Genomic DNA, 16,658 nt, shown 5'->3' on the forward strand with positions numbered 1-16,658 from the left:
CTGGCAGTGACAGATACTCTCAAGATCTCGGTCAGGCTCTAAATTGAGGAAATGAATAATGTCCTATTGTTTCCTGTTACTATTTCATCCATCCATCCATTCTCTAGACTGCTTATCCTGCTCAGGATCACCATTGCACAGAAGCCAGATGGAAAGGAAGTAAAAACCCGTTTCTTGTTGAAAAATGGTTCCTAGTAATGTGCTATGACTTGTTTGTTTGCTCTCCTGGTGATTTATCTTACTTTGCAAATGACATTTATAATTAATTTAACAATATACCTTGTGTTGTACTGGTGCTGCATGTTAATATCTACAATATCCACCCAAGTTTATTCATTTGTGTCCACTTTGGTGGACATTTTTTAGGTCTCTGTTTTTGGTATCTTTTGGATTGTTCAGGCTACCCTACTAAGTCCTAGTGTGCCTAATAGAGGACATACTTGCTGTCTTGCTGAGACAGAATGGACACAACAGTGGACACAAATGAAGTGAGCCTCAGGAGGATTTGCTATAACCCTTCTATTGTAGACCTAATTATTTGGTTTAGCATATTGTGTCATCACATATTGTAAAGCAAATTATATAGACAAACCAGTAAGCGTATTAAGTTATTCAATCATTTTTGATAACTAGGAAACGGTCGTATTCACCTTCCCACCTCCCTGGTCTTCTCGCACGTAGCACAAATGCTGACAAAAGAAAGCAAAACGGAAAGTGGCGGACACTTGGATCCAAATGAAGAATGGGCCGGGCAATATCTGCAGGGTTCATGTTGCAGCGGACATGATCAGAATACAAGGTGCTTGCAAGAAATTTCCATCAGACTTGTCTTGCTTTCGTCTCACATTTGACCACGTTGCATAAGAAGCAGGGGCGATGCTATGTACATAATGGTCAAGGATGATTTATTTATGTATTTATTTTGATGGTGTCTGCCTTGCTACTCTTACATATATAACTTTATTTTTTTGTCTTTTTACTTGTGATCATGTTTATTTTTTTTGCCCATGTTTTACATAAATAAACTGATCCAAAACTAAAGGCATTCTATTTTATTCCTACAGGCTGTCAATTGTTTGGTGTTATTTTCTCAGGATGTCAGAATATGCACAGCCTAACATTGAAGACTCCTTAAATGCCAGTTCCAATTAAACCAAAAAATGTATTGTTTTTGCATGGATTTTTGCAGTTCAACGAATAGTTTGGACATGACAATATCACTAACATTTTGAGTAGTGTTTGACCTATAGAGTAACACAGTACATGTGTATTTTCTCTCTGAGCCTCCACTCACAATCAAGAGAGGGTTCAAATATGACAGGTGAGAAAAGACTTAAGAGACTAAAAATGTTTACTTTGGCTGCATTCATGTCATAAATTCCTGTTGTGGTGCCACAGTGCACTTCATACACATTTTTTCCCCCAATCAATAAAGTCTTTACTGTATACCTTTTTATGGCATTGAGTAAACTTGTAAAAAAAAAAAAATATATATATATATATATATATATATATATATATATATATATATATATATATAATATTAACCTGCTCAAAATTAATTTAGACTGACTGGAAAGATGAAAAAAAGGTGGCAGTAAGAACAGGGGCAGTGGTTGCCCTAGATAGGCTGTAAAGAGAGTTGTCCACGGTTCTGGATACAGTTTGTTGTGAATGTGTCATAAACATTTGAAAGCAGCAGGTGATAAGGGATGTGAATGCAGACAATTCAGCACCTGAGAATTGTGGAATTGAATATGACAGCAAATTATTAACCCCATATACAATTTGACGTTCATTGTCAATTACAGGACAGGTGCGTGACAGGAAATGCCCATTTTTCTTTTCAAAACAAAGCACAAATTGATAAGAATTGGAATTGACATTTCGCTCAATTGTCTGGTGCAGGCGTGTCAAATGTATGGCCTGTGGGCTGGATATGGCCAACAACGAGATTCATTCCAGCCAGCAAGATGATTTTGCGAAGCATTTAAAAAAAAAGAAAACGAATAGGACCAAAACCTATTAGTGAGCTGTGCATAATGATTACACAAAAAAAAAAAAAACTTTTACAAGCAATGCCCAGATGAGCGCTGCAACTTCCAAGCGGAATTGACCAGTAGTCACACATGTGCGAAATTGCTTGCTGATTGCTGTGATGTGATGGCAATAAAACCGGAGTCACGAGGAGGAGTAAAGCTATCTGGTACCAGCCACGTCTGCAACCGCCAAATGAAAAAAAAAAAGCATTATCAAAAGCATTCTTTGACCATTGTGTTGACGTCCATGTATTGGTGTGTTTATTTTGAAGTTGCACTTTATAGAATGCCTTAAATAAAAGAGAACCCATACCAGGTGAAACTCACATCGATAGACAATTTTGCCATCAGGTTTACCTTGCATTTTTGGGAAAAAAAGTGTACAGTATTAAGAAAAAAATACAACAGGTGGATCTTTCTTCTGTATGAGTGAGAAATGTCCGACAGCATTTGAATGCACCAGAGTTAGGACTAAAGCTGTAAAACTGTGCTATATTGTACAATGAGAGCATAACTGGATTTTTTTTTTGCATACTTTATCTTGGATAAAATAAAATATTCGTTTTTTAATGGTGGCGATAATACCGATAAAACCTTACGCCAATTTCAAAATCAAATCGTTCTATGGCCACTGCAATGACGTCCATACATTATTGTGTTCATTTTGAAGTTAGCCTTCTCAGAATGCAAAGAAAAAAATAGATCAGATTCTAGCTGACATCCTAAAGATCAGGGGCGTCCGATATCCATGCGTTTTCCAAATGTCTTTCCCTGACACACCTGATTCAAATGATCCGCATCAGCAAGCTCAGCAGGAGACTGATAATGATCATGATCATTTAAATCAGGTGTGTTGGGAAAGAAACCCGGAAAACACACAGAATACCCTAGTTTGGAGACCCCTGATAAAGACCATCTAGTTACAATATATATATATATATATATATATATATATATATATATATATATATATATATATATATATATATATATATATATATATATATATATATATATATATAATTTTTTTTTTTTCCCCACAAGCTCCCGGAAATGGAACCAAACCATGTTTTTTTTTAAAGATCCCTCTCTCGCTCTCTCAGCTGTGTCTACTCAGTTATTAGTCTGCAGCAGCATCCTCGGTGACACACACACACACACACACACAGGCAGGCAGGCAGGCAGTCCTCCTCTCCTCTTCACATCCTCTCCTCACTCTTCTCCACCCAAGCACGCATTTATCACTCACTCTTCCGCCTCCCCTCCCTCCATGTGCGGTCGCCAAAAGGGGAGTCGGTCGGCTGTGGAGGGGTTCTGTTGCTTGTCGCCCTTTCTCCAAAACTCACCGGCCGAGTAGAAGAGGACAAATGGTGATTTTCGCAGAGAAACTGCCGCCGTTCATCTTCGCGTCTTGGGAAGTTATTAGCGGTGCATGGATAGAAGCTGCTGAAGTGGTCGTCGTCGCTCCAGCGGAGCTTAGGATAGGCTTCAAGCTAAGGTAAAACTGTTGTTGCATGTAACTCCAATGCATAAATAAATAGTGGAGGAAATGTTGCCTGCAAAGGTGGCTCATTAATTAAGTCAATTCTGGGTTCGTTGCTAACTGCGCTAAAGACATAAGAGGTCATTTCCTGCACAAAGTATGAGTGGTTTAAAGGCAGTTGTTTAAATGCAAAATGATGTGCCACGGTTTGTTAATATTTGCGCCCCCCCCCCCCCCCCCCCCACACACACACACACACGCACACGCACGTCCATAAGCTGACAATTATTGACGCGCAATGCAACATATCTATTAGATAAGATAATTATGTGAATGTTTAATTGACACAGCCAGAGAGAATGTTTTCATGCTTGCATTATACAACCAATATATGAAAACTGCTGTCAGTTTGATGCAGTGCAGTTGTGCACCAAAGCAAACTCCAATCACTTCATACACATTGTTTTTAGTTAAAAAAAAAAACAAAAAAAAAACAAATCAACAAAATTACAGATGCTTGAGTTTTTCATATCGATGCTAGTATGGCGACTCAAATATTGATTAGTCAATGATAGCGATATCAAGTACCGATACCATTAATACTTTGATACATAACATCTCTTGGAAAAAAAAAAAGACAACTATCAAGACAGACCTAAATATCCCAGTATAGTAATTTTCCTTAAGATGGCTACAGTTGAATGGCAAATGCAGGTATTGACTACTATTGCGACCGATACTTTGAAATAAGGTTGTTATTGGCACCGATAATGACATTTTTGGGCAATATTGTGTTCATTTAGAAACAATTAAACAAACATATAAAGGCTCAATTACATATCACTGGCATCAGGCGGAATTCTTGAATCTCCAAAATGATCACTTTTCAAGAATTTAAAAATGGCAAGTTTGTTCAACCAGTAGCAATGCAATATGAATGCTAGCAAATGTTTTTTCAACACTTTAGTCAGTAATTTGTAAAAATATGACCCCCATGCATGGATTGACCAATAGCACAGATTTTTGAAAAAAAAAATGCCACCGACATGTAAACAATTCAACAGAAAGTTAAATCAACTTCTTGAATACCAGCAGGCAGTTTTGGTACCATTATGTCTTACATGCTCCAGAACCCACAGTTGACAGATCATAGTGAATGGCAGGATATTTTCATGTACTTGAACTAAATATCATACTATTATGATTCTTGAAATAGAGGTGTAAGAGATTATAGGCTTTCTGAATCTTGGCCCCCATAAAAAAGAATTGCTGTATTGATTGACACTTCTCTAAATAGCCACGGGACCAGCTGAGCTCTCTTCAACCAGATGGGCACAATAATAATGACAAGAACAAATGACATCAATTACCATATTTTCTCAAATGGGGCTTGGAGGAATTTGTTTATTCAAATGTAGGTGAATCGGTACAAATATTATTAAACATGTCGAGTTGAAATTGAGATTAAAACAACTGTCATATTTTCCCTATGTGTTATTTCTATATGAAGAGATATACAGATTTTAGAATTACTGGACGACAGATGACATATTTTCATTTCACAAATTGTCAAGACCATACCTTCAGACCATTAATATTGTACCAAAGCTTTAGAATTATTGCAATCACTATGACTTGTCTATATAGATAACAAAAGACAGGGGTTTTTCACTTAACAGCTGGATCGAGCACAATCTGCCATGCCATCAAATTAACAATGGATTGATGACTTGCTTGCATATTAGCACAGCTTTTGGAATGACCTGAAAAGCAGACTGTGTTAGTGGCCTCAATTTTCTTCACTCGCCCTCCTTCCCAAAAAAGGAAGACAAAAAAAAATTGTAGGTTATGCTTACTCAGAGCCATTTAGGCCCATCTTCTCGCTCTCTCTCTCTCTCGCTCTCTCTCTCTCTCTCTCTCTCTCTCTCGTCCTGCCACTATGCACTCACTCAGACTATGTCTCATCGCATCTCGTCACTCTAAGCAGCACTCTGCCCTCCACTGCTCATGTTCGTCGCACGCACACAAAGACGGACAAAGGCCGGCGGCCATGTCTAGCCGTGCCTCTCCACACTTTAAGAATGCTTTTGTCATGAAATGTTTGCTTGTGTTTGATTTCTTGGTTCATGTGGTGAGCTGGAGCATTCTTGACTTTGAGGTTTTGACTTTTTGAAGTAATTAGGTTGTCTCTTGTTGTCCTACCTCGTGTCGAGCCAAACAAACAAAGAAAACGATCTTCTTCAAAAGTTTATTGGTTTTCACCTGAGCCCAAGAGACTGTGATGTCATTTATTTTGACAGGAAGTGGCAAAATGGCTCCCCTTGAGATGAATGAAAACAGGTAGATTTTTCTTCTTAATTCGTATTCCACATAAAGATTAAATTTGTGGTCCACATGGAACATGTTATTGTAAAAAAACAAAACAAAAACAAAAAGCTTTTTACTTACAAAAGCTCTGGAAACTTATTTTGTGAGACAACATGTGCACAGCCATACTTGCCTTTGGGGGATACGCTATGCAGTGAAGTTAAGTCATCTTGCCCCAGCCCTAGTAGTTGAATGAGAGTCGTCACATTAGTTTATGCTGCACTATGTATTTTGTGATTAAAAAAAAAATAAACAAACTGTGACTCTCAGTTCTGCGTAAAATAGTGACGTCCAGGTCAGGTCTTTGCTTAACTTCCTTGCATTGCTCACTTAATTATTGCTTGTAAACATTAACATTTGCTTTGTTTTGAACTGGCGGATCCGCAGAGTTAGTTTATCAAGAAATTTCATTATATATATTTAAGTCTAAAAGGTTATGACATGGATTTCTGTGTAATAAATAATGGCACCACTATCACTGCTGTGTATGGTTAGTGTTCAAAAACCAAATCTGCTAATGTACAGGGAAACTGCACTGTAATTTATTTCTTATGGGTTGTCATGGAGGTCTGCATTTCACATTTTTCACATCACGTATTGTGGAGACAGAAAGACAAATCGCAGCACATTAGTGGAGATTCAAGGGCGCCACGTTCCATTTTCATTTTTTATGTGTGCCTTAACCAAGTTTAGAAGGAAGCTATGTATATTCCACACGGTCATTTAATAATGTACAGGGTAGCCTTATATGAATTATCATAAGTGGTGGCGATGTTTTGCACAGTCAGTCTCGAGGGGACCTGATTCCAACAGAGTGCATCAGATTATTTGAATTTCTCTCATCATTTTTTTCCAGTGACAAATAGTAGTTGAATCACATACTGTCATTCTCTAGTTTCGCAGGGATTTTCTTTGAATATGCCACTAAGTTAGTCGAGGAATATAATGAAATAAAGGAATCACAAAAGTGACAGATAAGGTAGCAGATGTCTATATTTAAACTTCCTCACCGGAGAGATACAGATGTTGTCCTCCCTTGGGTAGGAACAAGCTGTCTGTCGGAGAGACAAAATCTCTCATACTGCCTTTTTCTACTTGCACCGTCTCTTTTTATTCATTTTTTTTCCCCCTGAACTTTTTATAGCATCAGATCACAGCATCTTTGTATCCACATGACAGGTGCTGGTGGATTAGTTTTAAGAGTATTTGCAATTCGATCACACTCCTTTTCCTAGCTTTCCAGAATAGTGGATTTGTCTAATCAGCAGCAATGAAATGAAACAAGATTTTGGGCAGAGAGAATATTAGACAATGCCTGCTTTGTTCTGTTTACCAATGGGTAATTTGCAGTCACAAATAAGCACGTTTGGCTCACGAATCGAGTCGACTAGATTATGCTCAGTCAAGAATAAAATGGACCATTATCAGTAACACTGCAGTGATTGCCATTATAACTATTGGACTGACTGAAAACAATGACTATAAAATGAAATGTCACAATTCATTTTGTCATTTTTCAAAATGATCTAGTCCTTGTCAGTGCTGCTTTTCTTCCTCTTGAGTTCTTTTCGTTACTTTTGGTCCTCGACTGTTTTTCGAGATCGGGGAGGGAACGCTGTTCTTAACATTCTCAAGAAGGATCATTGCGCAGGATAATCTAGTGAAATGAGAAAATCGGGCCTTTGCTGTCTTTTAATTAAAGTGGGCAAAAAGGGCAAATTTGGCTCATTCATCAGAATGTATAAAAAGGTGGCTTCATCAGGAAGGCTTGTTTCTCCTGGCTCCAGCTGATGCCTTTTGTTTGCATGTTGCAGTGGGATCAAGATCAAAGATGAATAAAAATAAAGATGGCATTGTTCCACATATCTTTACAGTCGTCTTCATCATGGAAGCGAGAGTTGATGAAACACCATTTGTCCAGTCCAGGCTGTCCGGTAATATTATGACTAATATCAATGTAGGGGAACCGCGAGCCTTATTATTGAAAAAACATGTCTCGTAAACCAGTCGTTTTGCGAAACATTGATTTCATGATTTAGCTAAATTTCTAATCTTGATAATGACAAATTCATCACATTAATTAGATTTATTGTACATCCCTAACTGTGTTCACATAGCTCATTGTTAAAACAAAAATCTTTGCACTGAGTCTAGCCATCGTTTTAGTTATTGACATTGAAATAATTTAGACAGAGAAATTAGGTCGTTTGACTTTATGTTGTGGTGAAAATGTGCCCTCTTTATCCTCACGGAGCCACACATAACATCAGCTGCCTTAGCCATCGCAGTCTAAACACAAGGCAGATCCACACGGCGGCCCGCATTAAGATGCAGAACACTCTCACCGACTTTTTCCTCATTGATCCTAATCCTGCGCCTCTCCACAGTGAATGATGGCCACAAGAGTGAGCAAACCTCTTGTCCCTGGCAAAGAGGACCATTGCTTAACATAATGATGAGAGCATGGTTGCAATGAGAAGATGTCTCTCAGTGAGGAGAGATCAAGACGTCAATCATAATGTTCCAGGCAAAGGCCCATGGGGAGGCTGAGATAAGGCTAATTTCGTTTAGATGTTACTTTTGCGAGACACTGTGTGCCCAATAAAAATGCCTGTACGCTGATTATATGCATCGAGCTTGTTGTGCTTGAGTTGTTGAGGATTGGAAAACAAAAGTCAAGCCCTGAAGTAGATGCTGATTGGCTGTCATTGTGTTTGGCATAACCTGATAGGCTCCTGTTATAGGAGGGAGGGCAAGCTCAGAAGCAGAAGGGAGATGTGTAAATTGAAGACCATGGAAGAGCGAAGTTATCTGGCCGATAAATGGTCAATTTTAAGTAAAAACAAAACAAAAAAGGCCTCAATTGCAACTTTGATAAAGGTAGAGTGATATGCATGACCATTTTGGGTCGTTTTTTTTCATTCTCACATAATTCTAGCCAAAATGCTAGACCATCTGGGAGAAATTTCAGCTCCCTTTTTTCAGTGCTTTCCCTTTGCTGTAAAGATCATGGATTGGATGAAATACCACACAAGAGTTAAATGCAAAGCACCCAGTGACGACTGGAGCCACAGGTAAAGACAACAAGAGAGATGCTAATGTAGCGAGGTCGCCCTTAGCCAAACTAAACTTGAGAACACTCACAGTAATAAACAGGATGAACAATGTTTTATTTTATTGTTATTTTCAAATTACTTGGTGGTTGACAAACGAAAACGGCACCAATCCTCTGCGTGTTTGAAACTAAATGTTGCAGTACGCTAGTCACAATTACAGCAAAAGTAAATAGTTACAACTGTAGCTGTTAAGGTCTATTAAAGTAAATGGCTGAAGCAACTTTTTAGTTGTTGGATGTTTTCATGGATCTTTTCATCTGGACAATAACAACAACAACAAAAAACTGTGGTTTTTCTGAGACATTTTTAGGTGAGAATGAAAAGATATTTGTGGGAAGAAACCAGAGTACCCAGAGAAAGCCCGCACAGGCACGGGGAGAACATGCAAAGTCCACACAGGTAAGGTGGAGCCAGAATCCATCCATTTCAGTGTTCCTAATTTGCACCGCAGAGAATATTTTATCAGTCAATATACAAAAGAAGCGAGACAACCATCCAGTGGTAAAGGTGTCATAAGCCTCACAACAAATGTCAGAATGTCTTGTCTACAATAACGTTCAATATGTCCTACATGGCAAGAATAGAAGCAATTCACACTAATGACCCAGTTTTTCTTCTGAATTCATTACCACAAAGCAGACAGGACTAACTTTTTGTTTCGCCATTAGAGACCCGAATGGGAATCATAAAAACATTTAATTGATCACAGAGGTATATTAGAGGATTAAAGCCCAATTATTTCAACCAGAGCCTTGCCTTAATTGTCTCAGTGTGGGCATGTAAGCTTTGCTGGATGCCCATAACAGCTCTGTAAGAGCCATTTAGCCATCTATTCATTTTTTAGAGCACCTGTCCTTATTAAGGGAGAACGTGAACTCCTGCTGGAATGGTTTCGGCTGAGATTCAGATCAACAACCGCTCAACCGTAAGGCGGATTATGAACCAATGTTGCACGGTGCTAGTAATAATCATCATAGAAACAATAATGATGGTTATTATTATTAACGTTACGTTAGGTTGGTTCAATTGCAGACCGCTTTCATACAAAATATATTTTGGATGATGTTCAATATGACAGAGTGTTCTAATTTAATCACATGCACTTCATCATCTGAGAATTATGATTTCCGAGTGAGTAGTTAATCAATACGTGAAAAACACAATGGGAGAATGAGTTTCTCACAAAAGAGTGTCACCAGAAAGAAGGATTGCTACTTTTATAGCACATTCAAGGGAGTGAAATGATGTACCAGACTTTTTGGGTGGGTTTTATTATCTCTACAAAATGGCATTATTGACATACAATAATTGAGATGACTTTGTCGATAAAGAGCACAAGGATAAAAATACATACACACGAAAGAGAAATCCTTTCAGAGTTCAAACTTATGTGTCTGTGTGTCTTGTATGTATATTTATCTTTAGAGAGTGAGATGCAACGAAACCGAATTTATACCAGATTAGTTTTGAGTTAAAAAAAATACATAAGAATGCATATGTATGTGTATATGTGGCATTACAGGATTGATGTTGACCTAGCTCTCACATTTTTCTTTGAAGGTACCAGTATTTATTTCCCTGAAGAGTCGAGCAGATTGACAATGATTTTAATGGCTCGACCTTAGAAACTGTAACTTTGCAGCGATACGACAGCTAAGCAGTTTAGCGCTAATTCCTACTTGCCTTTCTTGCTCATTCTCACTAGGAATCATGACTTAATTCAGTATTGCTGAGGCTGTCAAGAAACTATGGAAAATGGCTTACTAGGCTCAAGGTGGGAATGTCATTTATTTATTTATTTTTGCACATTGGCGTTCTATTGCAAAAATAACACTGCAACACGGGTTGCACAAGGCCTACTGCATATTCTATGTTCTAATTTTCTCTCAATCTTTGGAACTTGACACTGAAATCAACTCGCTTCAATCATCATTGAGATCAAGAGACCCATTTAAACGAAATAACAATGATGAAAACGTAGTCATTATTTCTACAATATCCATTACTACTAATCTCAGTTGTGTCTTTAGTCTTTGTTGCTGCATTATGCTGTGTAACGTTCATATTTAATGGCATTGACCTGATTTTCCTCTGTTCATGGTATATGTTGGCTTACAGGCATATCAACGGCTTGTATGTGGCCCACATAAATTAATGGCATTACAGGGAGGATTAAAATGAACTCATGAAAGTTAATATTTGTTTATGCACAAGACAAATGGTTTAGCGGAAAAGTGTTGCCTTTTCAGCGAATACCTGCACTTTACTCATTATGACACTAAAATAATGTCTGTCATGAAATTGACAGTACGAACGTGTGTCATTCCCAATTTGTTAGTTGTGTATTCAAAATTAACCACACAACTACAAACCTATTTCATATGCATGTATCGTGTTAAATTCAGCCCGCTAATTTAGTTAACTTCTTTCAGGTTGTGTTGTTGGAGCAATGCCATCAGCAGTATAGCATGCGCACACATAATGTAAATACTTTTTAGTTTGTAGACCCTGGACAGCCAATGTGCACATCAAAAACGCTGTGAAAAATGTTCAACCTTGTTAATCACTTGGCCACATCATTGGCCACACAAGATCATGCATATTTTATACAAAAGCTCACTTGACCTTCTAAAATGTACAACAGAGCGCATGCGTTCTGTAACTCCACCACCTACAGCCAAGTAAGTACTTGGTGTGCTTTCCTGCTAGATGGTTTTAGAAAGTCACCTATGTGTGATTTAGGGCAGTCCTTGATGTTCTAAAACGACAGAGCAAATCTAGGTCCTGAGTTCCTCATGCCTTAAAAATAGGCCAAATGCCGACCTCATTGCCCGTGCCGCTGTCAGACTGAATGGGAATGGTGGGGGAGAGGAGACCATAGAATGATGATAAAAATGCTTTTCTCGTATTTGATCTGTTTTTTTGTTTTGTTTTTTCTAAATAAAAGCTGAAGTAGAAGGTAGATGGTACTAGTGTGATGCTAAACGAGCACTGTCATAGTTACTCACAGGGTAAGATGTTGTATAAATGTCCGTTTGAAATGCTTTTGGAGATTTTCTTCTATTTTGTCAGGGAGCGGAGTCTTTCAACGCGGATTTATTTTAGCAGAATGTTTTGACTTAAAAATCCATTGTGTCCTAAATAAGCTATTGTTAAAGCGTTTTGAGGTCAACTTCTATTTTTATCTGGATTTTTTTAATTCTTTTTTTTTTTTGACATCTTAACTACTTTAGGTTTGACATTAATGGAGTGAAAAATGCACTCGCTTTCAAAGAAGCTTGTTGATTGAGATCCATCCTGTCATGTGAGGAGCAGAATTTGGACCCAGCCGCAAACAGATGTGAAAAATCAGTAAGTCATTCTACATAAAAAAAAAAAAAAAAAATCATGCTTACATTGCATTGGCATCTAGACTCATAAAACTTAGAAAGTAGAAATTCATTTTAAACAAAAATGCAACCTAACCAGAATGAGCATCGGAAACCAGACTTGGCAAACTTGACTCGGAAAGAAGAAAGTCATCATACACAAAAATGCAAAATAATCATAGCGAGCCTCGGAAACTAGACTCATAGAACTTTTCAAACTGGATTTGGGAACTAGACAGAAAAACACAATGTAACCAGATTGAGCATTGGGAACCAGACTCAAAAAAACTACACTTGGATAATTAGACTCCTAAAGTAGAAAGTCATTATTTTACAAACATCCACAGCAACCATCGAAACGAGACTCAGAAAATTAGACGAGGAAACTTGACCTTTAAGGCAGCTGGGAGACAGCTTGACGTGAGAGGTTGCAAGCATGTCTTCTCAATCCGATGTATCAATAAGAACCCGAGCCTAAATACTGTCTGACATCAATCGCTAAGCAAACTAAAAGACCATAGAAACTGCATGGCAACTGAAGGTACAAACCAGGTGATAACTACTTCCGCTACATTATACTACAACCACTCTTTTATTGGCCAATTTATGTCCAAAAATATTTCATAGGTTAATGCATTCTGCGGTTCTTTAATAAATGCCATAAATCTCTTTCATTAATTGAGAAACGTCTGACTACAATTAGAGGAACAAAATTGAGTAAATCAGATTCCATAACAACAGAAGATGTTCTTAACTCCCCAGCGGGATATCAGCAACAGGATTAGCAAATTGCTGTGACGGGTTGACATTTGAACCCTAGGCTAGAGCTAGCTAGTGGCGTTAGGCCACCGATAGTTGATCGTGATGGGACACTGACAGTGTCTGTTGGTATTATTATGAATGTTTGTGCTGCACCAACAGTATCCCTGCAAGAGCTTGTGTCACGGTTTTTATGAGGAGGGCAGATTTAAGAGGGATTGGCGCTTAATCCTTCAGGGGGTTGCCCATGCTGTGAGATAACAGCTGACTTCAGTTAAAGCACTGATGCCCTACACTTGTTGGCAAAAAATGACACTCACTTGGCCTTCTAAAAGGCAAAATGGAGTCAGTGAGTTCACCTGCATTTGAAAGTGACTCTAACTTTTGAAGCGAACCAAAATCTTCCAAATAATGAAGGGTCAAATTAGGGTCAAGCTTCATTTGACACACCTGCGTTGTAGCATCCGCAAAGTTCACAGTTCACTGTTCAATCTTTGCTGCGCCAAAAGAGAAAATGCCTTTTTATTGCTTTATGCTAGGGTCAATTGGTAAGGATGCGGACATTTTAGATTGTTTTGGGCAAAAAATGAGTTAAAAAAAACAATAACGTAGTTGTGTTTTGTAAATGAAACAAATAATCCCCTCAACTATACATTGCTATCTATGAATATTGCAAACAAGGCAATGCAAAATTAAATTCTGGTTTTTGTTTTAATATCCCCCTGTGGAAGATGAGGTAGTAGGTTCCAATCTGAATGTAGTAGTATCGAATATGTTGTTTCAAAAAAAATATCCACCTGAAACTCTATTCATTTGTGTCTACTGTTGTGTCATTTTTTTCCCGGCAAGACAACATAGTTAATTGTTCCACTAAAAGCTAATCTAAGTTTAGCACCCCAATTTTCAGGTGTCTTTTTTGGGGGCAAAAATGCCAATCACAGTCAAGTGGCTGTTGTTACTATTTAAAAAAAAAAAAAAAAAAAGAATAAACATGTAAACTGCTTTGCTGCCAGCTTAAGACTTTGATGATCAAGTCATCAGTCTGACCTTGAAGTATAGTCATAGCAAGCTGATAAAAATGCAAACTGTGGCTATGGGGGGGGGGGGGGGGGCTCAATCCTGTACACAACAGTCACATACACTTAGATCTTATACATCGTGTTTGCAAGGCACAACAATGGATAAGAAAGAAAGTCTCCTGTAATTACGTCTCAGCATGAAGCTGTTTGCTTTGGTTGTGAGATCAGATTTTATTTAAGCGGAGACTGAGGGGAGCAAGAAAATAGGCCGCTGCTGCAAAGTGGAGAGTGTGACGTTGTTGGTCTCTGGTTTACAATGGAGTTTGGTTCCTATAACTGCAATGAAGTTTTATTTACAATCAGCGTTGCCATGGTTACCTTAAGTAATTTTTACTCTGTGTTACATGCTAGAAAAAATAACCTAATTTCTTTTCTGATGACCTGCTTTAAAAAGTAACTAAGAGGGGCATTACTAGGTAATATTAAAGTTACATTTCGCAGAAGTTGGAAAGTAGAAAGTGAAAAATCCATCGTAAGCACAGCGAACATCAAAAACTAGACTTGGGAAACTCGACTTGGAAAGTTAGACCGACCACCATGCTAACATACAAATGACACACAGTTTTGCCACTAAATTGGAAGTGTGTTTTTGAACTGACATTAACGAACAAAGCTTGTTTCTAATACAAACAAAATAAAAGCAGACTCCTTATTTTACATAAAAATAATTAAAAAAAAAAGATTTAACAAATTTGCTACTTGTTTTTAATAAAGAAATAAAAAGACTGACTTTATAGGATTCACAAAAATTCATTTTTAATCATTTCCACGTGCAGTCTTACTTGACATATTATTAATGTTGTCATGGCAAAATGCAACATTTATAATGTACGTTTGACAATGTAACTGAAGCTTGGATACGATTGTGTGAGCAACAAACCTAAATATTTTCAACTCAAAATTGTGACGTACTCACTTAAATCTTGAACATGCTCTGTGAATGTGAATGTTAACTTGAATACTCCCATCATGCATTTCACTATGTTCAATACCAGAGCTCCCCTTCTTAGGTGTTCAATAATGCACATATTTCTGTCGAGACTTTAACGAGTGCTAAGGTGTTAGGAATCAGGGGATTTTCTGTATTTATTATTCATGACTAATTTTACATTGCACATAGGGAGAACTGTGAGTTTTTCTTTTGAATGTCTATTTTTTTCTCACTGGCGCCTCTTGCAGACCGCGAAGTGGTACTACATGAAATACAAATTTATTTCTCTTCCTGTATTGTCAATTTACCTATGATTTGAAGCTCATACAAATGCAGAAATAAGTAGTGGCAACTAGTTATGGGTCTGAAAGTTCTTTGAAGTATACTGAATCTTTAGAATCAGTTCATTTAAAATAATCGTTCAAAAGCCCAAATCCACCCCCCTGTTCTTTACGCAACACATGTGGCGACATGAGAAAAGCAACCGATTACTTGTTCACTCTTTATTATAATTACCTGACAGGAAGTAACACATTAAGTATGCTATGTTTTAAGATCATAAAGTAGTACAGGTAGTGCTCAAAATGTTTTTTCTCTGGCCTGCATTACTCATGTGTGGAAATCTTGCATACCAGCTGGAGCTCTTACAGCCAGAACAGAGAGATCAGCGAGAGGTCAGGAGAAGTCTTCATTACAAAACTTGTGCTGTAAGCCTGTGAGTCAACTTCACTTAGTTCATCAGGTACAGTCATGATGTTGCGCCATATCATGTTAGCGTCAGATTGCATCATGTGAGTATACAGAACAAGACGATTGCCCGTATTAATTGGTAAATGTAGCTTGCTTGCAACCGGATGATATAATGACGTTTTCAATCAGGCGGAATAAGCAAAGGTCATTTTTGCCATTTCGGGTTTATTTACTGTTTTTGCTAACTATTTTGATGGTTTATTGCAGTGTTAAAAATTCAAGGTTTCAATAACCGCTAAAACTGTTTATCACTGGTAATTTATTTCTTTTTTCTTTTTTTTTTAAACCTTTTGCAGTATATCATACATCCTTTGATCTTGTGTGACATTTCACATCAAAGGGAACGCCGAGCTAATTGAACACACTAGGGAGCTGAAATCTCACCCAGATGGTGACAAGTTCAGAATGTGCCATACATTGGCTAAAATACTGCACAAATAATGTTTTATGACACTTTACTAATCAAAATTAAGGCATAAGATTTAACCCTCCTTTTTTGAACTTACAAGCTGGCTCAACATTTGACTTCAAAAAGTCAAAAACAAATTCATGCTCATGCTAGTCAAACAAATGTGCTTGTGTATAAGCTGTGTAAGTGATAGCATTGGCTGTTCTTTTGAGAAAATGTAATATTTTTCTGAGGATGTCAAAGTGTAGTGTCCTTTACAGGGGACATTCCTTGAAACGGGGTACAATTTGACAATAATAGGACTAATAATAAGGTATCACTGGTGCTGGCAGAGTTGTGTTAACAAGCCGCAAAGGA

The 16,658-nt window shown here is 37.7% G+C and overlaps 1 protein-coding gene across 6 annotated transcripts in view; it reads left to right on the forward strand.

The window, feature by feature from the left end:
* The first annotated feature begins 3,215 nt into the window (after positions 1-3,215).
* Positions 3,216-16,658, forward strand: part of dlgap4b (discs, large (Drosophila) homolog-associated protein 4b) — an 82,059-nt gene continuing 68,616 nt past the window's right edge. For all 6 annotated transcript variants that reach the window (XM_088423512.1, XM_088423506.1, XM_088423509.1 and 3 more), the window contains exon 1: positions 3,216-3,537. The gene's annotated coding sequence lies outside the window, so the exon portion shown is untranslated. The remainder of the gene's footprint in view (positions 3,538-16,658) is intronic.

Source organism: Hippichthys cyanospilos, chromosome 9, assembly GCF_059441005.1.
Source record: "Hippichthys cyanospilos isolate Australia breed blue-spotted pipefish chromosome 9, RoL_Hcya_1.0, whole genome shotgun sequence".
Taxonomy (NCBI): domain Eukaryota; kingdom Metazoa; phylum Chordata; class Actinopteri; order Syngnathiformes; family Syngnathidae; genus Hippichthys; species Hippichthys cyanospilos.